The sequence below is a fragment of the Pipistrellus hanaki genome (genome assembly GCF_964339955.1).
Source record: "Pipistrellus hanaki genome assembly, chromosome: 2".
NCBI lineage: Eukaryota > Metazoa > Chordata > Mammalia > Chiroptera > Vespertilionidae > Pipistrellus > Pipistrellus hanaki.
In genome coordinates, this window is record NC_140504.1 from 118,834,275 (window position 1) to 118,860,167 (window position 25,893).

Here is a 25,893-nt window from a genome sequence, read left to right on the forward strand (position 1 = left end):
TTACATGTGTCATCAATGTAATCTGAAGGAGCAAAGTCTGGTGAATACAGCGGGTGGGTCAATATTTCCCAGGCAAGATCATTTAACATGTCTTTAACTGGTTTTGAAGTATGTGATGGTGCATTATCATGAAGCAAAATTACTTTGCTGTGTCTTCTGGCACATTCTGATAATTACATGATCAAAGTATGGTTCAAATTGATTGTTTGTTATGGGTATTCATAAGTATTAAGGGTCTTACCTGGTTTTTGAAGCTCATAATACACTACACCTTCCTGATCCCACCAAATGCAGAGCATTGTCTTCTTTTCCAAGTTGACATGGATCAACTCATGCTTTTGTGCATTTGGGATTCTCAAAATAAATTCATTTTTCATAGACAGTCACAATTTGATGCATACGAGACTTTCTTTCATGCCATTGAAGCAACATTTTACTGATGACTTTTCAGTTTTCCACTTGTCTTTCATTCAGTTGATGTAGCATCCATTTTCCTTGCTTTAAAATCATTCCCATTGTTTATAAATGATCAGAAATTATTTGCTGAACAATGTTTAATCTTTCTGCAAGTTGTTTTTGAGTTTATCCAATAATACTGGTAATACTTGATCTTGAAACTTTTTCAGTTGACCTGGACATTCCTTGTCTTTCACATTAAAATCATGACCTTTAAAGCTTTTGAACCAGTGTTCACAAGTATTTTGAGATGGAGCATATTCATCATAAGCTTCCCAAAGTATATGACAACTTTCAGCACACATTTCTTCAAAATAAAGTAATGAATTATGACATCCCACAAATACTCCTTTTTTTGGCATGTAAAAATATCTATGATGTTAACATTTTCAGAAAATTTGACATATGAAGTTTTGAAGGTTACTGTCAATACAACAAAATAGCATACAGATCAAATCACATATAAATCAACATATGTGTAACTCCATCTGTTGAAAAAAATCCTCATTATTAACCAGTACACCTGGTATCACTCTCAAGCCAGCAATGCAAGAAATGCTAAAGGGACTGGTGTAAAAAGAAGAAATAGAAAGGGAAATAGGAACACAGGCATAAAGAATAAAAATGGTTACAAACAAATACCTATCAATAATAATCTTAAACGTAAATAGACTCAGTAGGTCAGGTGGAATTAATTGACATCTTTAGAACATTTCACCCCAAATGATAAATATAAATATCACATGATCTCACTCATTTGTGGAATATATGAACACCATAAACTGATGAATAAAAATAGATCCAAAGTCATAGAAGCATTGAACAGACCATTAAACTTCAGAGGGGAGGTGGGTGGGGTACGGTGGAGGGGTGGATAAGAGATCAACCAAAGGACTTGTATGCATGCATATAAGCATAACCAATGGACATAGACAGTAGGAGGGTGAGGGCATGTGCTGGAGGGTGGGGATGACCAGGGAGAGGTCAATGGGGGAAAAGGACATAAGTAATACTATATGTAATTCTTTAAACAATAAAAATTTTTTAAAAGAATATATAAATATTAAAAAAATTAATTAAGCCCTGACTGGTGTTGCTCAGTGGATAGAGCATCAGCCTGGGGACTGATCGCCCCTAAATGCCTCTATGCCTCTGCCTCAGCCCCCACCACCATGGCTTTGTCTGGAAGGAAGTCGGACATCTGGAAGATGGCTGGTCTACCCAGTCTAATTAGCATATTACCCTTTTATTAGTATAGATATATAAATTTTTGTTGCTTAGAAACTTATAGGTAGTTTCTTCATTGTAAGGTGTAGTGTTGTTTTTTATTTTATTTTTGTGCCCTAATATCTCAGAACTACACACAATGTCCATGAGCCCAGTTATACTCAACTCACCAGCATCCAATACAGAGAGGCTCAGCCACACTCTGCTACACAGTGCACATATGGAACTAACATAAACAACATCGGTGCACTAGCCCACCATTGAAATCCTCTTTCTCAAAACATGACCTATGGACTTTCAAAGACCAGGGCAAGTTCCACTTTGCAAACTTGGAGTTATGATTGGAACAGCATTGCCTTACTAAATTTTCACAGTGCACAGGACTAATACAGATGTACACAAACATTGACACAGGTCCTGGAAATCAATCATACACAAATACATGAAACATGCAAAAACCTTTCTGAAAAAAGGAAAATATGCATATGCATTTTATTCAAAGGTAATCTTTAATGCTGCTGCTATATTTAATCCTCTGCCTAGCATTGTATCTGTGGCATTTCAAACCAATATAACTCAAAATGTGTTAGAACTATCACCTTGTAATTGTCTTCACTGGAAATCAATGTTTTATGCTAAATAAAAAATGGGCTCTAGAAAGTAATTATTTTTAGAAAAAGAGAAGAATTAATGCAGTGATAATAAGGAAAAGGTCTAGAAAATGGATACAAAATGTCAAAAAATATCTTTGGAGCTGAAGCGAGAGGGGGTGGAGAAGGATTGTCATTGGCCTTTAGTGTTTTGTTGCTGAGTAAGTGAAAGTAAATGGAAAATGAGGTTCTTCCAATTTCAAACTGTTACAATATGGTTACTTTCATACCCTATGGAGAATTCCTAAAGGCACCAGCCCAGTCACAAATCGGTACACATCAGCATTTTGCATAAAAGAAAACATCCATATCTGACTCAAGCAAGGATGAAATCAATACAGAAACATTTTCAGAGAAGTCCTGCAGGTTTTTTATGCATTTACAGCTAGTATATCTTGCAAAAAAAATCTGACTGTGTAATAAATCAACTTTAGATCCACAGTTCCTAAACCTCCATGATTTTCTTTATCATCGCCCAGAGAGCACCCTGCAGACAGTAAAGCCGCATTTCCCCCTACAGTGTCTATCCTTATTAGATGGTTTATCTCTCGCTGTTTTTTTGATGGGTTTGATACAGGGGTTAGATTCATATCTTACAGTTTCTCTACCACTGCCTCTTCCAAAGCCAGCAGAATATCATAAAAAGACCATTTGACCAACTTCAAAGCCAAAATGCTGTCCTCAGCTATGTGGCTCAATCTAAAGCTCTCTGTCAACAGAAATATGCCCACTCACATAACTGTGTTTGCTTTTATTCACCACTGAATGCCTTAACTACTGGCATGCATCAAATAATTAATTTAGATACTCCAAATAATATAGTTGGAAATAATTTCACAAGTATTTTAAATAAAAATATTTTTAAAGCAGAAAATTTTGAATATTATTTAAAATGTTATGGTGCAAAAATATATTGCCCTAAATGCCATTTCAAAGAAAAAGATTTGATGCTTTAAACAAAATGGGGATATTTATAGAAAATGTGAGTGACACATCATATGAAGATGACATTATTGGATAAGAAAGAAAAATTTCTTCTTAATAACTGAGGAGAACAAGAAAACCAATGGATCGATGTAGTTTAAGTTAGAGACCCTCTTTGCTATACAGAACCACACTCTATTGTAATGCCAATCACGTTCTGTTTGTATTGGAGATATCCATGCAATTCTCCAATTGTGCCTCAGTTTCCTCACCTGTAAATTGGCAACAATATTGGTTGTTTAAAGGCATATGTGAAATAATATTTAAAAGTCTGCTTTGATCAATATCTGGTATAGAATAAGTGCTAACTATCTGTTACTATATCTAGTGCTTTATTAGATTTTAAAATCCTTTAGGGTTTAAAGTCTATTTAGTTTATATTGTGATTTCCTGAATTGCTAAGCAAATACTAGACCCTTAACTAGTATTTATTAAATTAATTGTTACTCAGAAATTTTTGAAGTCTATACTGAATTTTACCATGGGCCCAATTTTTACTTAGTTTAGATATTATTAAATATATAAAAACAACATATTCTTAAAAACAAAACAAAACCTACATATATAATTTAACTAAAAAGGGCCATAAGAAACTCTCCCAATTGCTGGGCTCTGATTTCAAGGTCCAGTTCCGATTGCTGTTTCTTCTTTTAAATTTCACATGACCAGCCCTGATCCATTTTTCACAAAAGTACAGCATTTTATATATTTATTTCTCGTGAAATTTATCCCATTATTCCTGGCTTTATAGTTATTTATGTACACGTATATTTTTCCTTGAAAGCAAGAATGATAAGTATTTATATTTTTCCCCTCTAAAACTCTTAGTTAAATACCTTGTTCACATTAGGTGCACAATAAATGTTTGCTAAGTGAACAAATAACCCTGTGAAAGCACTTTGAGCCAGGCCAGGTACTTTGATGGTACAGTATCATAAGATACAGCCTTTGCTGTCAACACCATTGCAGTCTCATGTGCTTTTGTGTTTCTCTGTACATGGGCTAAGAGTAGGAACCAGCAGTTGCAACTGCGTGTGTTCCAGGAATCATGGGAGACACCCTGCTAAGTGTGGCAGAATCATGCAGGGGATTAGTTCTGAGTCCTGGGAGACATTCGGGAAATGGAGGAACAGTCTGGAGGAGTGCTAACTTATTGAAGCATGGATGAGTATGGTCTCCTCGAAGGTGTAAGGAGTTTGTGTGGCTACAGGCAGGATTGCCCAGTAAGACATGTTTGACCGCTACTCTCATGGGCATTATTATCAACTAGTAAAGAACTGGTATCAGAAATTTAAGTGTGACAGTTCTGTAAAGTGAAAGTTCATGAGGAGAAACAAGAGGCAGGGGAAATTGAAGTAGATTTGCTCTCAAGATGAGTGAGCTTTTACCAATGCAAGCTATGGGAGCGGAGAACTAGGAGGGCGTTTTAGGCAGAAGAGTATGTTCCAGAAGCTGCCCAGAGTTCAGCACAGCTGGTCAATACAGTCTAATGGAAATTTTGATGTAAGCCACATATGTAATTTGAAATTTTCTAGTAGCCACCTTTTTAAAAGAAAAAGAGAGCAAATTAATTGTAATACTATATTTTATTTAACTTAATATGTTCAAAATATTAACATTTAACATATAATCAATATTTTACATTTTAGTCATATTAAGTTTTTGTAATCTGGCATATGCTTTACACTTAGAGTGCTTTTTCAATTTAGACTTCTCACATCATATCTGACAATGCAAGACTAGAGAGTCATTTATAGCCATTTATTTTAGCCTAGGGCAGGTGTCGGCAACCTGCGGCTCCGGAGCCGCATGCGGCTCTTTTGAAGCTTTGCTGTGGCTCCCAACAGCAGGGCCAATAGCAGGGGGGGGGGGGGGGGGGCGGGGAGCTGTATCACTTACTAAATACAACCCTTCAGGGGAAAGGAGGCACAGCCCTGCACATGCTGGAGGAGGTTTTGGCATTCGAGCACAAGTTGACAGTGTTTGTCAAAGATTTACAGAGAGGTACAATGTCTTACTTTCCCTCTTTGAGAGAGTTCAAACAAAGTCATGATAAGATAAATTTGGAATATTTGAAGTCTGCAATCACCACAATGCAAAGTTCGTTTGGGAAACGATTCTGTGAGTTCAGAGAGGAAAAAACCACATTATCCTTCCCTGTCACTCCCCTGGTGATCGATCCATTCCTATTGAATATGACTGCATTTGCAGGTGTAAGTCAACCTGATCTTGAGATGGAACTGGCCGATATAGCCGACAAAGATATATGGGTGTCCAAGTTCAAATGCTTGACCGCTACTCTTCAGGATGTTGCCCGTCAGAAGGCCATTCTGGCTCAGAATCATAAATGGAGTGATATTGAAAACCTTTCCAAATAGGACAAACTTGTATTCGAAACATGGAATGCATACCCCAACACTTATATAAGCATGAAAAAGTATGCATTTGGAGTCCTGTCGATCTTCGGCTCCACATATGTATGTGAGCAGGTCTTCTCCAACATGAACTATATTAAAAACAAACGTCGGTCATGCCTCACAGATGACAACTTGCAAGCCTGTGTGAAAATGAAGGTAAAGTCTTACAGCCCTGATGTGCAGACACTGTGCACTGAGGTTCAAAAATCCCATTAACCAGGTAAATTAAATATTTTAATTAGCTATTAATTTGCAAAAATATATTTTACATTGTTAAGTGAAAAAGTCCTTTTTTTCTTCAGATTGACAGCTAACTGCACGATCCGGTATATAGCATTAAGGTAAGAAACAATATATGCAGTGTTATATTTGTTTTAAATGTCGCAATGATTTTGCGGCTCTCAGGTTTGTTTTTTTCCTTCGGAAACGGGTCCAAGTGGCTCTTTATGTCTTAAAGGTTGTAGACCTCTGGCCTAGGGAATACATTCCTAGGATATAAGGTGACCAGATGAAATAGCATTTTAGCCTGACCAGGGTACTCAGTGGTTGAGTGTTGACTTGTGACCCAGGAGATCATGGTTCCATCCCCAATTAGGGCGCATGCCTAAGTTGTGGGTTTCATCACCAGTAGGGGGTGTGCAGGAGGCACTCAATCACTAATTCTCACATCCTTTATGCTGCTCTATCTCTCCCCATCTCCCTTACTCTCTGAAATAAATAAAAATATATATTTTTAAATAGCATTTTAGAAAGTTCACCTATTGCTGTAGCTGTCTGAAGGATGAATGAAGAAAGCCTGGAAGTGAGGGGTCCATGGGGATATCATGGCTGTTGCCAACCAGGGAATGGGGATATGAAAGAAGGTCACAACCCACAGGTTGAGAACCACTAGTAGGGTCACCAAAGACCATCGGAAAATACAATATTTACATTACAATTCATAACAGTAGCAAAATTATGAAGTAGCAATGAAAATAATTTTATGGGTGGGGGTCACCACAACATGAGGAACTCTATTAAAGGGTTCCTGCATTAGAAAGGTTGAGAACCACTGTTCTAAAGCATTTAGATTAAGTGATTTTAAAAATGCTATTTTTGTTTCTAATTATTCTCTAACATTTTCATTAAAGTGATTAGACAGAAAATGTTTTCTTTTTAATTACATTTACCTTCTGATTTGCCTTTTGATAAATTTACCTTCTGATACATTTTTCATATTAAAAAACAAACAAACACATTTTAGCCCTGGTTTGGCTTAATAGATAAGGTGATGGCCTGAGGACTGAAGGGTCATGGCGAGGGAAGGGGGGAGGGAAGCAGTGAGGTGGGAAGGCAGGGAACTGTGCATTGGTGGTGCATGGGCGTTGAGGGAAGAAGGTAGTGGGGAGGTGGGGAGGCAGGGAACCTCATGAAGGCAGCACACAGGCAGTGATGGAAGGAGGAGCAGGAAAACAGGGAGGCAGGGAGACGAGGAACCTGATTGGCACTGATTGCTGGCCACACCTAGGGACCTTACCCTTGCACAAATTTTGTGGACCGAGCCTCTAGTAAGCCTGTATAATAAAAGCCTAATATGCTAAGTGTCTGGTCGTCCAGTTGGCCGTTCAACCAATCAAAGTGTAATATGCTAATGATATGCTAAGGCTACTCAACCGCTCAATATGACGTGCACTGACCTCCAGGGGGCAGACACTCAACCAGTTGGTTAGCTTGCTGCTGGGGTCTGGCTGATCAGGACTGAGCAAGATGGGCTGGACATGCCCTGGAGCCCTCCCGTAGTCCCTTCCCTGCTAGGCAACCTCCTGCATCCCTGATCATACACTGGTGGGGGTCTCTCGGCCTGGCCTGTGCTCTCTTGCAATTCAAGACTACTGGGGGGGAGGGGAGTGTTGGAGAGCCAGTTTAGGCCTGATCCCACTAATGTAGGAATTGCCCCCTGGTGGTCAGTGCACTCTCATGGGAGGAGTGCCACTCAGCCAGAAGCTGGATTCAAGATTGGTGAGCACAGCAGCAGTGGCAGGAGCCTCTTCCACTTCCAGGGCAGTCAGACATCCCCAAAGGCTGCTGGACTATGAGAGGGCACAGACCAGGCTGAGGGACCCCCACACCACGAGTGCAAATTTAATGCACCCAGCCTCTAGTAAAAAATAACAGATAAAGGTAGAATTTCTATGAAAGAAGATTTGACTTTGAGTGAGAAACACAAATGCTATATACAGATGATGAACTTTATAATTGTACACTTGAAACCTATATAATTTTATTAACCAACTTCACCACAATAAATTTAATAACACATTTTAAAAACATTTTTCTTATATTTTTATTTCTTTTTTTCTCTGAAATTTAGAATGTTCTCTTTATTCTTTTTTTTTCCTTTGGGAGAATAAAAGCATTAATAAAAGAAAGTGCTCAATTTAATTCATATTTAGTTCTGTTTTATTAAATATTTATTACGTTCTATACTAAATACCCCAAGATAATTAAGCCAGGAGGTTTAAAAAATCTAGTAATCATTTCAAAATACTGTGCTCTTGATTTTATATTATAATGCTGTCTAATGTGTTCCAGGCTCCTTATTAAGTAGTTTATGAAAGTGCTGTAATATCACACTGAGCAGGTTGGAATATGGTTAATTCTGTTTGGGATTTGTGGGTCAGGGAACAAAAACATGCACACACACACACACACACACACACACACACACACACACACACTTGCTGGAGGTGAGCTTCAAGTCAAATGTACATTTTCTATGGAGATTGGATGGGAGAGGATGGGTATTTCAGGTTGACAGAACCTGCAACCATAGAGAAAGAGAAAAACTACCTGCCCACAATGAGCAATGAGCCATTGGTTAATTGTGTTGTTGGGGGCAGGCTTGTGAGTAGCTAATTACAATCTAGTCAGTGCTAGATAAATGGGACCGTTGTCCTCTATGTTAGAAGAAAAGAGGTGGGATGTGGTGGGAGGGGCACAGACTCCTTGGGGAAATTAGAGAAGGCTCCACAGAGGAGATGTTCCATAGCATTCAAGGACTTCCCATCTCTAAAGCTTACAGCACAAATTAACTCTAACTGAAGAAGTCAATACATTATGCAGTATACAGTTGCATCAGTTTTCTCTCTGATATGACATTAGGGATAAATCCCTGCAGAAGCCTTTCCCTTGCATTTCCCACAGATTCTCTGATGTTGAAGAATGCACGTGCTCTAGGTGAAGGAGAACCAGGCCTTTATCTTACTTAGGAATGTAAGTGTCTTTGTGGTGACACAAATCTAGATGGTCTTTTTATGTCCTTTTCCTTGTCTAAGAGAAAGTGCAGGGAGAAAACAGTAGCAAGCTATTCCAGGATGCAAACTGAAAGCAGCACCAAACAGAGGCTGGTAACATGGAGCAAAGAAGAATTACAGTTCTGTTTATTTGAGGGAATAAAAGGTTGGGACAAGAGCGCTAAAGGAAAGTCCTCTCCTTTGACTTGTTGATCTTTGAGATGTGGTCCTCTTGCTTTAAGGTGCTCTCTTGAATCAGATGCCTTCATTGTATCTCTTTCCACATTCTCACTGCCCCTTCTCCTAGTCAGGAAGTCCTTCGGAGCTCTAATTTTCCAGAGTGCCTCCCTGTTGAGCATGACATTTTATTATTATTATTATTTTAAATATGTTTTCATTGGTTTTTAGAGAGAGAGGAAGGGAGAGGAATAGAGAGATAGAAACATCAATGAGAGACGAACTTCATTGATTGGCTGCCTCCTGCGCATACACCCACTGGAGATGGAACCCACAATTAATTGGGCATGTGCCCTGACTAGAAATTTAACCATTAAACCAGTGACCTATTGGTTCCTGGGTCAATGCTCAACCATTGAGCCACACTGGTGGATCGGGATGTCACTTTAATATTAGTATTAAACTACCTTCAGCATACTGCAGGTAAACCAAATAAATAATATAAAAATGGGGAGAGGGGGTGGTGGTCACAACCTTCTCTGGGTTCACACATAACTACTATTTATATCCACCCTCAAAACCACTGTTCCTAGTAGTTAGCTCTAAATCTGTAAATATAAAAGTAGGCCTACAGTTGCAAGTATGAAAAACACAGAATTTATTCTTATATTATTATTTATTAACTAGAGGACTGGTGCATGAATTTGTGCACAGGTAGAGTTCCTAGGCCTGGCCAGTGATCAGGGCTGGGCCTATGCAGGGAGCCAGCCCTAAGTTCCCTGGGAAAAGGGCTGTGTCCGCTGTTACCTACCCTTGGTTCCCCATCCCAGCCCTGGAAGGGTCAGAAGAGGAGGCAACAGTAACCAGGCTGGGTGCCGCAGGAACAAATGCCTGACTTCAATGCCACCAGCTGGCCACTGGAGGTTGGATGTGGGAGTGCAACGACCACCAGGGGGCAGCACCTGTGTTGTGTGTCTGCCCCCTAGTGGTAAGTGCACATCATAGCTACTAGTCCACTTGTCATTCCTATTGTTCCCATTGTTTGGTTGTAACAGTTGCTTAGGCTTTTATATATATAGATTATTGTATTATTTTCCATATAAATAACTGCAAACCTACTTTTGCTCCACCCTGTATAGAAGTTGTTGCTCAAATGGATTTAGATCCAGACCTGAAAAGAATTGACTTTTAGTGTAAATATGTAAATGACTCCTGAATGTAGTTCTGTTAGAGAATTCTACTGCACTATGACAATTATGTATTCACCTTTAAATTAAATGCATCCAATACAGCAAGCCCATAAAACCTGAAACCAAGAATCATGGGTTCTCTGAGTAATGTTAAGCAAGTCACTAGAGCTCATTTATAAAATGAAAGGATGAGGTTGTTGCTTCCTAAACTTAACCTTAGTTCTGACATTGTATATGTCAAATATTAAGATAACAGAAAACTTGAGTGATTGCCCAATATTTTATGCTGCAAAGCTATTATAAATTATTATAAATATAAAGTTTCTAAATTCAATAAAAAATCATTAATATAATTCTGAACCACTAATTTAGTAACCTAATTTATAAATCTAACCAATTACTAATGATGGCTTTAGGGTTTATAGGATTATGGTAATATATTTAAATTAAAAAATTAAAAATGTAAATATAATAAAAATTTAACTGCCTTATGACCCAGTGATTTCATTTCTGGGTATATATCCAAAGAAACCAAAACACTAATTCAAAAAAACATATGCAAACCTAAATTCATTATAGTATTATTCCATAAATATGTATAATGGAATATTATTGGATCATAAAAAAGAATGAAATCTTATAATTTGCAATAGCATGGATGGATCTAGAGGGTATTATGTGAAGTGAAATAAGTCAATCAGAGAAAGAAAAATATCATATGATCTCACTTATATGTGTAATTTAAATGACAATATAAATGAACAAACAAAACATAAACAGAATCACAGATACAGAGAACAGACTGATGGGTGGGAGTCTGGGGGACTGGATGAAAAAGGTGAGGGATTAAGAAGTATAGATTAGTAATTACAATAATCATGGGCTGTAAAGTACAGAATAGGAGCATAGCCAGCATGACTCTGTGGTTGAGTATAGACCTATGAATCATGGTTTGATTCCCAGTCAGGGCATATGCCCTGGTTGCACTCTCTATCCCCAGTGTGGGGCATGCAGGAGGCAGTGGATCAATGATTCTCTCTCATGTTTCTATATTTATCTCCTTCTCTCTTTCTTTCTGAAATCAATAAAAATATATTAAAAAGTAAAATAAAGTACAGAATAGGAAATATAGTCAATAACATTATAATGGTTATGTATGTGCCAGGTGGGTACTAGAAATATCATGGGGCTACTTTGTAAGGTATATAATAATTTAACTTTCATGCTATACACTTGAAACTATATATATAGATAGATTAGTTTCATCGGCAGTAGGTAGGGGAGTGCAGAACATGGTGACATAGGCCATGGCAGGATGATGGAACAGGTGAGCAGGGTCACCAGATCACGGTGGGGTGCTGGTCACTGTCATTGGGGAGAGCCTCTGGTGGTTACTGAAAATTATTTGCTCCCAACACCTGCTGCCAGTGCTGGCCCCACTCACACCCACTGCTAGTGCCTGGTGCTGGTTCCTATTGCTCCGTGCATCAGGAGGTATAATCAGTGGCTGCCAGCCCCTGATTGCCCCTGAAGGCTTCTCCACTTCCCTCTGCTCCTGAGGAGTGATTGGGGAAGCACCCACTGCTCTCACCTGCTGTTGGTGCCAGCCCCAATCGCTCCACACTGTCAGCGGGTGCAAGCAGGGCCAGCAAAGTCAGTGTGAAGGATTGGCGGCAGCAGGAATAGGGCTGCCAGCAGATAAGGGACCGGGGACCAGAGAGAAGGCATGAAGGATGGGCTAAGACCTACCCCTGTGCCCACTGCAGCCTCACCACCCACAGTTTCTTTCAAGGTGCACAGATTCGTGCATTAGGCCCCTAGTACAAAATAATATTGAATATAAACTGTAATTGAAAAAAATTAAATTAAAAATAATACAATTTTAAAAATAAGTTAAATAAAATTAGACTACCTTACTAACTTAAACTTTTATATTAACATTTCTGGCATATCTTATCTACTTTATGATAGGTCATTGACAATTTAATCCAATTACAATAAGAGCTAGTTGGCTGCTTGAAATATGCATTTAAGAACCTAAATCAGGAGCTTGGCATTAAAAATTAGGTACATGAAGAATCAAGTACTAATATGAGGTTCTAAATATGGAAATATGTTCACTAATAAGGTCTAGAGCTTGAAAATTAGGCCAGCGTTGTGCTTTACAAGCTAAATAACTACAGTTAAAACTAAAATTGGAAACTTTGGACAAACATTTATGCTGCTGCTTTGAAGTTTAAAAAAGTAATATGAATAACTGCAAACAAATGTCACATTGATTTTTATTTAGGTTAATTACCAAATTTTTAGTGTGCTTTTCTTTTTATATATACAGTGTTTTGAATGAGTGATGGTCTTTGTATGACTATAGAACTCTCTTGCTTTGTTTATAAGTACAGAAAATTGTATTCTTAAATAAATATACATTTTGTTATTTTATAAAGAAAAACAATTTCTTGTAAGCATGTAGGAAGTAACGTGGTAACAATTTTAAGTAAAATTTTATCTATAGAGAACATAGACACCTTTGTCTTATAGAGAAGAACCTATTTACTCTTGGGAAAAGAGGTCATATTTATTATGTTATTCTAAGACACAAATTTTCACAATTAAAAAATATCAGAATAAAATTATTTACATCAGGAATATTTAACCAATTGAGTATAATATAATCCAGGCTATGGATCATGCTTAAATACCCTGTAATACAATTATAAATGGAGCATAGACTTTTGAATCAGAAATATCTGGATTTAAACCAAAGACTTGTTACTGTTTAGTTATCTAATGTTAAATAAACTTAATTTTTCTGACCATCATTTTCCCTATCTATAAAATGGCTTAACATTTTTAGAGTAGGTTGAAAAATATAATAAAGTAATATATACAAGGGCCTAACACAATTCTGGCACATGCACATTTAGAGATGCTAAACAGAGAGGGTGTATCTTCTGATTAGGACTCTACTATTAATCAATATTAATAGACTCTCAATTTCTTATAGTACCCCGGAGCCTTGACTTACGCTGTATATTAAAAGTACATACATAATCCTGGCCATTGTGGCTCATTTGGTTGCAGTGTCATCTCACGTACCAAAAGGATGCTGATTGGATTTCTGGTCAGGACACATTCCTAGATTGTGGGTTTGCTTCCCTGTCTGGGCATGTGGAAAGGCAAACCAATCTATGTTCTCTCTCACATTGATGTTTCTTTCTCTTTTTCTCCCTCCCCCATCTCAAATCAATAAGCTTATCTCTGGATGAGGATTAAAAAAACTCACATCATAATTAGGTTTGATGGGTGCCATCTATGTAGGCCCCTGTTTTAAATGCTTAACCATTTGGCCTCTCTTTGCTATGTGAACTTCTGTCCTAGCTTTGTTTCACTGAGCTTAACAAGACCCTCTCGAGAGAAAACTGGGCACTTCTGTCCAGTTAATGGGAATTATAGTTTACAAACAAGTTAGCAGTGGGGTTGTTAAGGGGATGTTAGATGCCAAATACCATTTAAGATATACTTTTCATTTTCTCTGAAAAAGCCACATTGCTTTGGAAGTCCTTCCAGATTTCTTTAAATGAAATCCAGAATGTGTTAAATTAGAACCATCCCTTAAAGATACTGATTGCATAATGATCTTTTAGTAAAGTATGTAAACAAGCCAACCTTGAGATTTGTAAAGAAAGTGTGCAATTATATCAAATAACTTCCTAATAATGAATAGAACCATTTAACTATACCCTGCTTCTAAACTAGATAGACAGGTTTTGGCACTTATTTCGGAATCTCATGTTCGCAGTGTATGGACAAAAAGCTAGCGTGGCCTCAGAGCAGGGTGTTCTCCACTTTGGAATTTGCTTGAGATGGAGTTAGACAAGATAGAGTGGTGACCCTGCAACATGAGGCAAGGCCCATTTAGCCAGGATTCTGCTGGGGGACTGGATTGTTGAATGAGCCCTGTGGTGTTTGAGACACAGTAGAAGATAAAGGCTAACCCATTTTATCAATGTGTTCGTGATTCTATTTGTAGACTTGTGCTTATTATTATAGGTGTCCGTTACATGGCCTGAAAGACGGGCGTATTTTGATCACTATGTTCCTATGCAAGGGCAGATCTGAAAGCCAGATGCTTCCATTAAATGAGAGAAACTTTCTTGTTATGTGGGGTTCATTCTTTCTAATACTAAATAACATGGTCTGCTTTTCAGGGCTGAGATTTTTAATGGTTTGTTGTTGTTTCAATTATGGTAGATATCTGAAAAGCTTTAAAATAAAATTCTGTTGTAGAATGCAGACTTCTTTTTAACAAATGATTTTCTTAAATTTTCTTTTGGATAATGTGGAATTTTGAATTTGGTACCAATTCTAAGTCAGTAATTTCCACAAAACTGTAAAAGGATGGTTTTTGAGGCTTCCCTTTTTTTTTGTCTGTTGGTTTGTTAATCCTCACCTGAGGGTACTTTTTCATTGATTTTTAGGGAGAGTAGAAGAGAGAGGGAAAGATAGAGAAACAGAATGACTGGGTGCCTCTCCAGCCCCACCAGGTAACCACGGTATGTGTCCTGGTGCCCTAGACAGGAATCGAACCCGGGACCTTTTGATCCACAGGCCCACCATCTATTCACTGAGCCATAGCAGCTAGGGTGATGCTGCTTTTCTGATAGATCAGGTTTACGCAGACCTTGGTACATGTTCCCAGATGTAATTTTGCATTAATTAAGTTTAAAATTAAATTTGAATTTTCAGAAAAGTACTGAAATTTTGGTTTTGAAATGATTCATTAAAAATCTTGATCATTGAAGGATACTATTTTTATAGCTTTACTAGGAGAAATAATAGTTATTACCCTCATTTTATGGATAATAAGAAAAAGTATTCCCATTTTTTCAAATCAGATAAGTTAATGAAGGCCACAGAAGTGAGCCCCAGTTTTTGCTAGGCCTATAACCATTAAGGGTACAACTTTCAATTCTTCTTAAGGACAATGGCCTAAAATAAAGTAGAAAGATCCCTGAAATGTACATGTGAATAAATATTTTAAATCTTTAAATTACAATTTTGTGATTGTGTGTGTGTGTTTTTTTACATTGAAAACATAATGCATAATAGTGCAGTTACATTTGAGGAAAAGGATTGAACTAGTTTCCATAATTAATGTAACACTGTTGTATTATAGCTTTAAACCAATCTCTTAATATGATTTTATTTTGAGTTTGGCAATTAAAATTCCTATCTGATAAAAAAGACACTGTTTGTTTATGGAAAATAAAGTAAGTAATACAAGGGGCATTATCTTTGGAAGTTTGATTTTGAAAGTCATCAGAATAAAAGATTGCACTCAAAGGGAGGCCATGTAGATGTGTTGCCATTGTAGTTAAATATATAATGACCTTCCTACTTACGTAGACTCCTGCACAGCTCCTACATTTATCATGCAAATATGTATTTACCAGAGAGACCAATAAGACTATATCATACCTGGAAACCTTTACTTTGGTTGTTTTAAAATATATATTAAATTATCCTTATTTGGGAAATTATACTACTGTCAGAATCAGCTAGAAATAATTGTCTATTATTTAAATAGATATTCTATGCTTCTATGAAGAATAGATTTGCTCTTACATAACTTTAAAATTGAGGTCAGAAGGAAAACAAAACAAAACAATACACCCTTAAATTATACAAAAAGAAATGCATATGCTCTCAAGCTGAATGATTTTTCCCATGAGGGTCTAGCCTTGTTTGCAGAAGAAATGTTCCGTTATATTTTAAGGTGTTTTTATAAAGAAAACATTTTTATTTAACCAATATCCACCTGCAGCATGACATTCTGTTTAAAACCTTTAAAAAAAATATTTGTCCATCTCAAGGTCAATTGCTAAAGCTAGTTGCCCCATTTGTAATGTTGCTGGATGACAAGCTTACTCTCACCTACAAAGTGAGAGAATATTCAGTAATTCCTGAGCACTTTTTCTTTTTGTTGCTTTAAATATGGGTGTCGTGAGTTGATTGAACAAGATGCAATTAGGTCTATCTGTTAAATTAATCATCTTCATTCAGACAATATGATGTATTATAGCTGTGTGTGAGATTTTATGATTTTTACCCAGATCTACTTAATTTGAGAAAAATCTTGCAAAAGTGCAAAACGCATCCAAAACTGTCTCATCTTCTTTCCTCTTCCTTCTTGTTATATGTTATATAAGACCTAATTAATGAGCAGGAAAGCTGATATTCTCCTGGTTTTTATTCTTCTATAGGAAAGGGAGATCATAAATGCATTAGCATAGACAGAATTCTGTAATCTGTAAAGCTTGAAGCTGACACACTTATAGAGCCCTGCTTGCCAAAAATAGGATTCCATTTGTACTGTATTTTTTCCCCCTGAACCAGTTTTGCCAATGCTATAGGAAATGCCAGCCTTGGACATACAGGCCTGGGGAACACAAGGTTTCAGTAGGTGGCGCTTCAACACAGCCCACCTGCTCCAGCGCTTACATGTGTACTCAACTTTGGACTACCAGTGGTGCGTCAAAGGCTTGGCCCAATTTGCTAACATTGCAGCTAAATTGTTGTCTCTGGCAATAACTACCTCAGATGCAGCTGAAACATCCAGGCAGTCAAGGCAGTTAGTGTATATTCTTGGTAATTATTTTCACACACACACATGCTCATAGATTCCTATACTAGCTCTACTTCTGAAAATAAAAACCAGAGAAATTTTATCTAAAAATTTCAATGGTATTTCAGTAATTGCAGCTTCATATTTGTTTTTTGATTGGGTTATTGCTTTGTATCATATTTGCATGTATGCATGTCATTATTTTTCCCTTAAAAAAGTAATGTTGCAATATTTTTGCAACATTTAGTCTTAGTGATAAAATAAATATTTCCTTTTTCAAATAATTTTACTATTTAAATAAGTGAGAAATATATGAAAATGTCAATAGTTTTGTTTTTTTATTATTAATTTGGGAAAGAAAGCATCTGCAGGAATGCTTCTAACATGCCTATAAATTGACATAAACGAGGATGATTAAATGAGGACAAGCCACGTGTGATTGACAAACAGCAACAGAGATGCCTGGAGTGAAATCTACCAAAAGGAGCGTCACAGGAAAAAAGAAAGCTCCCTGTGGTCCATTCACCCAAAGATATCTGCAAACTTCATCCCAAAAGAAGATGAAGAAAGAGAACAGGATACCTGTGAAATAACTAGCCACTCATTTCTAAAAAGATGAGAAACTGATAACTATTCCACCCCCACCCCCAAGTTGTTGTCCAACATTCAGAGTTTAGAATATCATTTACAGGTTTTTATTTTGTTATGTAATATGTTAATGTTTTCTTGAAATCTTCTAAATGTGCATTAAATAGGTTTTCCGTTTGAAAATATGGTGTTTTTTTTTTTAGGAAAATGCGCTCTGCTTCTTTTTCAGAAACTCTTTGCTTTTCAATTTACTGCTTTCATATAAATGAATTAAATGATACATTTCAGGATATAAAGCAGAAGAGCAAGTGAGTATAAATAGCTTGCACAACAGTTATTTAATGTATCATATTGATATAAAATTAAGTCTATATATAAGTAATGATATTTATAATTGATATGAATAAACTAATTAAATGAAATAAAATAATAAAAATAAAGTTTTTGTTTCTCCTAGATCATCTGTTGTTTATTTTATAATTCACATAAATTTTTAAAAATTAACAGAAGAATATATGTTTTTGGTTCTATTATATTTCTAAATTTTTTCAGAAAATACAACATAATATAATAAAGCCTAGCAACATAATGATTTTAAAATAGTAATTGATTCAAGTATTGCACATTTTTTTCTCTTTGAAAAAGCCAATAGGAAAAAAAAATCAGCATCAGCTGTCTTATTTTTCCCCTCTATATTTCTTGATAGAATTATCTCTGATTAAAAACCAAAAAATACTTGAAATTCAATTTTGAAAACTCTTCCTCAATGCAAAGTGTGCATGCATCACTGTTTTGATGTAAGCTTTACATTATTTTTCTAAGAAATGTATCTTTCTTATGAGTATGTCTATTCAACTTTAATACTCATCCTCAATTTGCATATTTTAACATAACTTCAAAAAGAAGAAAAAAGTGCTCTCAAATTTTGCATCTTTGTTATTAGACTATATTGGCATCTTTTGCTTCATTGACTTTTTATTACAGTGCTGTGGTTTTGAAAAAACAAAACAAAACAAAACAGAACAAACATCCAGCAGTGTCGGCTCAGCCCTTTGCTGTGGCTCCACGTGCAGATCCCTGGCATTTCTTCTTTGCTTTTCGGCTTTCTGGATTGTCTTCACTCCGTCTTATTTTCAATAGAGTTCGCTTAAAAACAAACTTGAAGGATTTACTACTTTCCCCCTCTTTTCCAAAGGTTTCATGTCACAAAATGCGAACATAAAGGATGGCCTTGTGTCTGGCCCCCTCCCCACAGGCTCCACTGCGGCCCTGGCATCTGCCGAGAGGAACGCTCCAATCTGCCTCCCCGCGGAGCTGAGACGTGGCTGCTCCCCCAGTCCGGGGCCACACTGCTCAGGAGCCAAAGCACGAGACCATCTGATGCGAGTCTGGCCTAATGAAAGTCCAGCATGGGGCTAAATGAGTTTCCACCACTGCTGGGTGAGGGGCTAATGATCAAACAGCTCCCTGGGCGCGCTGCTGCTGTGGTATCTTTGCGGGCATATGGCATTGGCTGAGTGCCTCACTGGTGCGGTTTTCTATGGGATGCATCCTAAGAGCGCGTGATGCAGTCTTGCTTTCTTCTCTCTTCCGTTCTGTGTCTCTCTTGGCCTGCTCTTTCCTGCTGCTTCTGTGCTCCTGTGGTCTCTTGGCTTGATTGTTGGGTAATAAAAGGCTATCTTTTGGAAGTATAGGGTGAAACTGTTATTATTATTATTGTGTTAATGTGGGTGTAAAAGCAGAAAAATGGAAGAGAGCGTGATACTGACTGTTCCACCCAGTAGGTGGTTCTGTTTCCTTTGGAGCATTTAGCTAAAGGCTTACATTTAATAGAACCAGCGGAACAATCACCTTGAAACTTGTTGAATACAGAGATGCTAATTAAAATCTTCACCTTCCCCGCACCCACACCCCATCTGCTTTTCATTGTATCTCACCACATATTTGCAGCCTGTCCTGCATGCAATTTAGGGTTTTCTAAGATGTGATAAATATGGGCTTCAGAATTTTATTTTATTTTATTTTTTATTTCTTTATTGATTAAGTTATTTCATTAAAAACTTAAATCAATTTAATCAAAATGATTAAAGTAAAATATTAAACAAAACACTGGTTACTTTGGTTTATTTGCTATCTTTATTTGTAAAACATCTGAAGAAGAGGACACATCTTGAAATATTCTAATTTATGGGTAAACTGAATAGACAAGTTTTTGTTTTTTGAAGATACTTTTGTGTGATAGATGTAGATTCGCATCACAATTTGAATTGCTATGTGAAAATGCCCACAATGAAAATTAAAGCAACCTTACAAATCCTAGAAACATTTCCAAATGTATTTCCTATTCTTTTAATATTTATAACTTATTTAACATAAATAAATGCTTTGATGCAAATTCTTCTATTTTAATATTGCCTGTATATAATTATATCTGAATTTAATTTATTCAAATATGTGATTTGGTTTTGGATCCATTTTTACTGCAGTTATTAAATTACATACTATATAACAGTGTATTGTATCATTTACATAAGAAAGTCATACATGTAAGAGACAGAAGGTGAGGCAGAAGTCCTTAAAGCCTAGATATTTTCATATTAAAGTCCTTGTTTTGAGTTCTCTTTGCTATAGCATCTGTTTTTTCTTTGTTTTTTTTAAATCAGTCATTCAACTTACATTCTGTCAGAAAACTATAGGACTTAAATATAATGTGTAATTTACATAGCTACAATAAATAGCCCACTCTAATCTAAATATGTTATCCTTTCATAAACTCCTTCTGAGAAATTCTAAATATTTTTTTTAAATCATATGCTTCTTACTGAATGAAAGAACCCAGTCGTGTTGAGAGGTTTCATATGGGCTCCAGGTAAACCCCTGGGCAAGCACTCAGTCAGTGATACCATCTAAATTAGATTGTTTTCTTGTAAATTGCATTGTGCAGAAATACCACAACGTTCCACATGCTGTATGCCCCATTTTAATTTATTCCCATGACAAAAACTTCATTAATATAATTTTGGAACAAAGTGAAAATGATAGGAATTTTCTGTGTCACTGAAAAACCAATCCTGCTTTCTTCTTAAGGAAATATTGCTTTAAAAACTCAACAACATTCAGTTTCTAATTTACAAAATTCTTCTTGGTGCAAACATTATTCACAAAGTATTTTCAAGTCTGCCGGATTAAAATAAATTATAATAATGTTCTATATTTGATATATAAATTTGTAGGTTGCCCAGAATTTTTCTTAAAGCTTCATTAATGTTTTACCTTAATACATTTATTAGACTTTTAAAAAATATGCTTATACTTTTTGAGGCTTGCCACGAACCAAAATAAACTCCATCTCTCAGTTAGCAGTTATAATTGTACATTACTATATTATCACTTACCGGTACCTCCAGGTAAATGTGAGATAATATGGAATACTAAAAAAGAAAAATGGCCTACATGTCAAGGAACCTAAATTATCATCACAATTCTGTCACCTAAGAGAAACATGGCTATTTCTAATACAAATTATAACAGCCGTGAATTTACACACTCCATTGTGCACCACTTTTCTCCCTCCATGATCTCATTTAATCACCACAGCCACCCTTTGAAGTATCACCAGCCTCATTTTAAACAGTCACTGAGGTTTAGAGAATTTTAGACATAAGTATGCAGCATTACATATAGTAAAATTGCAGAGGGTCAAACTTCACACTTCAAAGCTTGATATTTTCAAAACATATTCTCATTTCACCTTCAAACATCTTAATCTCTCCAAAACACAATTTTGGACCAGAAAAGTTTGGGGTTTGGACTAGAAAGCGTCTGATTTTCATCTCAACCATAAAATTTGGAGCCTGTTGCAATTTACAATCACTATCTGTCAGCATCATGAAGTGAGTGATGCCATCATTGTGGGAAGACTGTCGAGTCCCTCAGGGAGCTTTCAGAGAAAGCAGGGCCGGGTTAGCAATCAACTTCCAACTGACTGACATATTGCGAGTGTAATCATTAGTATGAAACACATGGAGAATACCTGGGACCTTTCCACCTACTAAAGTTACCCACCACCATTTAATAAATTAGTCTATCTGGGGTGGGGGATGGGATAAAGAAAACAAAAGTGAGGAGGAGAGAGGAAAGGAAAGAATGGGGGGAGGAGGGAAGAGAGAAGAGAGGAGAGGAAATCACAGCTTTTGCTAATTTTGCCAGCACTAACTAATTTGACCATCTACCTCCAAAATAGCAATTCAGCAAATGCAGTAATTATTTTATAACTACAGATCAACCCAGTAAATTTGAAAGAAGACAATGGTTTTCTTTTAGTTAAAGCCTGTTTTAATGCCCCGCTGATAAACACCTAAATTATAAAAGCACTAGGGGCCCAGTGCATGAATTCATGCACCTTGAAAAGAACTGTGGGCCTTGAGGCTGCAGGGGGTACAGGGGCGGGTCTCAGCCTATCCTGTGCGGCCCTGCTCAGCCCCTCCTATTGTGGCCCTTGGTCCCCTGTCTGCCAGCAGGCCTGCTCCCACCACCACTGCTTTCCTGTGCTTACAGTCACGGCCCCATTCACACCCACTAATGGCATGGAGCCATTGAGCCAGCGCTGACAGCAGGTGTGAGCAGGTTTGGCACTGTCAGACAATGTTAGCGACAGCTGCTGCCCCAATCGCCCCTCAGGAGCAGGGGGAGGTGGAGAAGCCCTGAGAGGCGACTGGGGCTGACGGCTGGGGCACTCACTTGCTGATGTTGCTCAGGGATCAGGGCCAGTGCCAGGCGCCAGCAGCAGGTGTGAGCAGCAGCTCTAGTGCCAGCAGCAAGTGTAAGTGCCAGGCAGGAATGTGCACACAGGAGTAAAGAATTTTCGCTAACCACCAGAGGCTCACCCCGATGATAGGTGAGCCTTTGGTGTTAGTGGTGAGCCTTTGGTGGAAAAGGTGAGTGGGGGTCTGACACCATCCCACCATCCCACCACAGCCAGCCAATGCCCTCCATGTTCTGTGTGTGCCCCCTGGTTGTCAGCACATGTAATAGCGACTGGCTGTTTGGTTGTTCAGTTGTTCAGCCGTTCAATCTACTTACATATTAGGATTTTATATAGATAGATCTTTGTGGTAAAACTGCTTATGTCAAAAAATCACAATGATTTCAAGTAATCTTTTTTCCTCCTAGCAAGTTACTTCTTGATAGTCTATGGGAATATATAACCACACTACTAGATGCATGATGTGTCTTTGGTATTTTTTTTTTTAATCAATATGGAAAGTTAACCTAAGGATTTATATTCTCTAAAATTGGAAGGAAAAAAAATTCAATAATTCTGCATTTGTAATTAATGTACATATATTCAATACATTATGTAGCTAAGTTTTACCTGATATAAATAAATTTGGCAGCAAAATTACTTGATGTGAAAATAATTTTTAGTCTTTTTTTTTAGCTGGGAGTAATCATTCATACATCACCTTTAGGCATATTCTCATGCTTAATAACAGGATGGTTTTTTTAAAAAATAATTTTGAGGGTGTTTTATAATATAATATACAATATATGCTATGTATTACCTTTTTATTTTTTAAACTGTATTATTATTGGATTTTAGAGATAGAGCAAGAGAGTGAAACATCCATGAGAGAGAAACATCAATCAGTTGCCTCCTGCTCGCCCCTTACTGGATGTGCCCTGACGGGGAATCAGAATTGGCAACCTCTTACTGCATGGGAGGGTGCTCAGCCAACTGGGCCACACCGGCCGGGCATCTGCGTCACCCCTTTAAAATGTATGAAAAATAAATGGAAGTCCTAAGACACGCCTAGCACTAGGGATTTCATATAAGGAAATGTGGGTCTGCATTTATAAATAAGTATGTGAATAGTTTGGCAAAGTTTTGATAAGTAAGCCATATATCTAGTATATAGTATATCTTGATAATTGTAAGTAATTATAGTACAATACATAAAAAGATGTAACTTAAGTAAGGATTAATTTCATTTTGGAGATCTCAGAATCTGACCAGAGATAATTTTATTCTGAAATAATCTTATATGCCGTAAATTTTTACATAAGTAATAAACAGATAAGATAGATTTCTCTCTCTCTCTCACATACACACACACACACACACACACTTTCTAAAAAAACAAACAAAACAAAACAAAAAACCCAATTTCTAGTTATTGGTCTACAATAGATTGTGCCTACACTAGATCATATGGTTTTGCTATTTTATTCATTTAGAGAAAAAAACATTCTCAGTTTTGAAACCACAGCTTGAAGTACTGAAGACATACTAACCAAACAAATGTATAATTTACATTAAAATATATTAAAGCTATTTTAACATTCCAACTTTCAACTGATTCAGGTTTCACTCAATCCAATGGTGATGTTTCTCCTCAATCAAAATTAAAGGAGTCTCCTAATTTTTGTGAAAAATACATGTTGTGGCTTGAAGATCATGGACATTTCTAAATGTAATAATATTACTGGAGAAGCAGAATACAGAAATATGTATTGTCTTATTCTATACTAGAGGCCTGATGCATTAATTTCATCACAGAGTATGCCTTTGCAGCCCTGGCTGCTGCCTCAGCCTTCGTCTGGAAGGTTGTCCAGAAGGTTGTCTGGATGGTGATTCTGCTGTTCAGACTTCGGTCGATTTGCATATTATGCTTTTATTATTATAGATGAGTGAGAGAAATAAAAAGTATTATTTTATGCCACATAATTGCTTAGGAAACAAAAACTTATTGTTATAGAAAATGTGTAGATGCTTCACCTATATACATTTTAAAAATATATATTTTCATTGACTTCAGAGAGGCAGGGAGAGAGATAGAGTGATAGAAACATCAATGATAAAAGAGTATTGATTGGCTGCCTCCTGTATGCCCCTTACTAGGGGGAATTGAGCCCATAACCAGGACATGTGTCCTTGGCTGGAATTGAACCTGGAACCTTTAGTCCACAGGCCAACGCTCTATCTACTGAGCCAAACCAGATAGGGCCATATATGTACATTTTAAGTTGTTAGAAATATAGAAACACGTTAATCTATCAGATATTAATTTGGAGCAATTAATTTTTCATCAACAGCACTGAGTGGTATTAATAAAACACTGTAGTAATTTTTTCTCTTATTTAATTTTATTTTGTCCATCCTCATTTATCCCCCACACCCTCTTCCGCCTTCATTTCCCTCTCTCCTTCCCCCTCCCCTGCAACCACCACACTGTTGTAATTTTAAATTAGTTTTGTGACCTGCCACTCAGGTGGCACAAACCTTCTCTTAGTTGTCCATTGTAAAAGGCAAGTGAGAGCAAGTAAAAACATGGATGGCCAGGCAAGTTTCAAAATCATACACATTAAACAAAGGAGTTATGAAACACACCTTGATTTTTCAGAATTGTATCCAAGGATGATACCACACAACTCTACATTCTGGATACAGGGGTATACAATAACGCCTACAGATTGCATTTTCCCCCCTGTTATTTTTAACTATCTTCTTGAAATACAAGTTTGTTTCTGCCTAATCAAGTTGAGACAATTTTATTATTTAACAAACTACAAAGTACTAATTGAAGGTTATATTTTTATTTCTACTAAGAATCTTTAAGGAAGTTCCAGATATATATTCTATTTAAGGTAAATCAATTTCTGTTATGCACCATGGAGTACACAGAAATTCTTTTTGAAGCTTTTTAAAATTTTTCCATACATACCACAAATTTGTATTTTAAAATTCCACATATTACTTTATGTTTGGGACACTACGTTTTCCTCTCAGCTAAGAATTTTAAGCTCTTTACAACAAATAACTCCCTGTTTGCTTAATTACAGTCATCTCATCACTCTGGGGCATGGAAACACTGTATCTGCTCTTCATGATTTAAGTGATTTGGTCATTTATGCTTATTAATTGGAGATAGTTCACAGTATAAAAACCAAAACCTCATAATACACCATTTAGAAATTCATCAGGTTTCCTCTTTGAAGTTGAAATATTAGATGTATTCCATGCATTAGAATTTATAGTCACAAGTGGAATATAAACGTGTTTTAGGAGTGCTATAATCATGTGAATAGTAGAGAAATCTCTTTCAAAACCAGGTTAACACGACCATATTACACCTCCGCCAATCAAGCTCACAACTTCCACATAGTTCCCAGGGGGGCAGTGAATGAGCTCTGCTGCTCAGAGCCATGAACAAGACCTCTTCTCAGCAAGATGCAGGTACAAGTACAAAACTGCAGACACCAATACAGGGCAGAGCAATTAATGTTTATGCAGTGTTTTACCATCAT

The 25,893-nt window shown here is 36.8% G+C and overlaps 1 long non-coding RNA gene across 1 annotated transcript in view; it reads left to right on the top strand.

The window, feature by feature from the left end:
• The first annotated feature begins 5,934 nt into the window (after positions 1-5,934).
• The window catches only part of LOC311618395, a 714,645-nt gene continuing 694,686 nt past the window's right edge, over positions 5,935-25,893 (top strand). Inside the window, exons 1-2 of the long non-coding RNA XR_014794318.1 lie at positions 5,935-5,954; positions 6,037-6,075. This is a non-coding gene — a long non-coding RNA (uncharacterized lncRNA). The remainder of the gene's footprint in view (positions 5,955-6,036; positions 6,076-25,893) is intronic.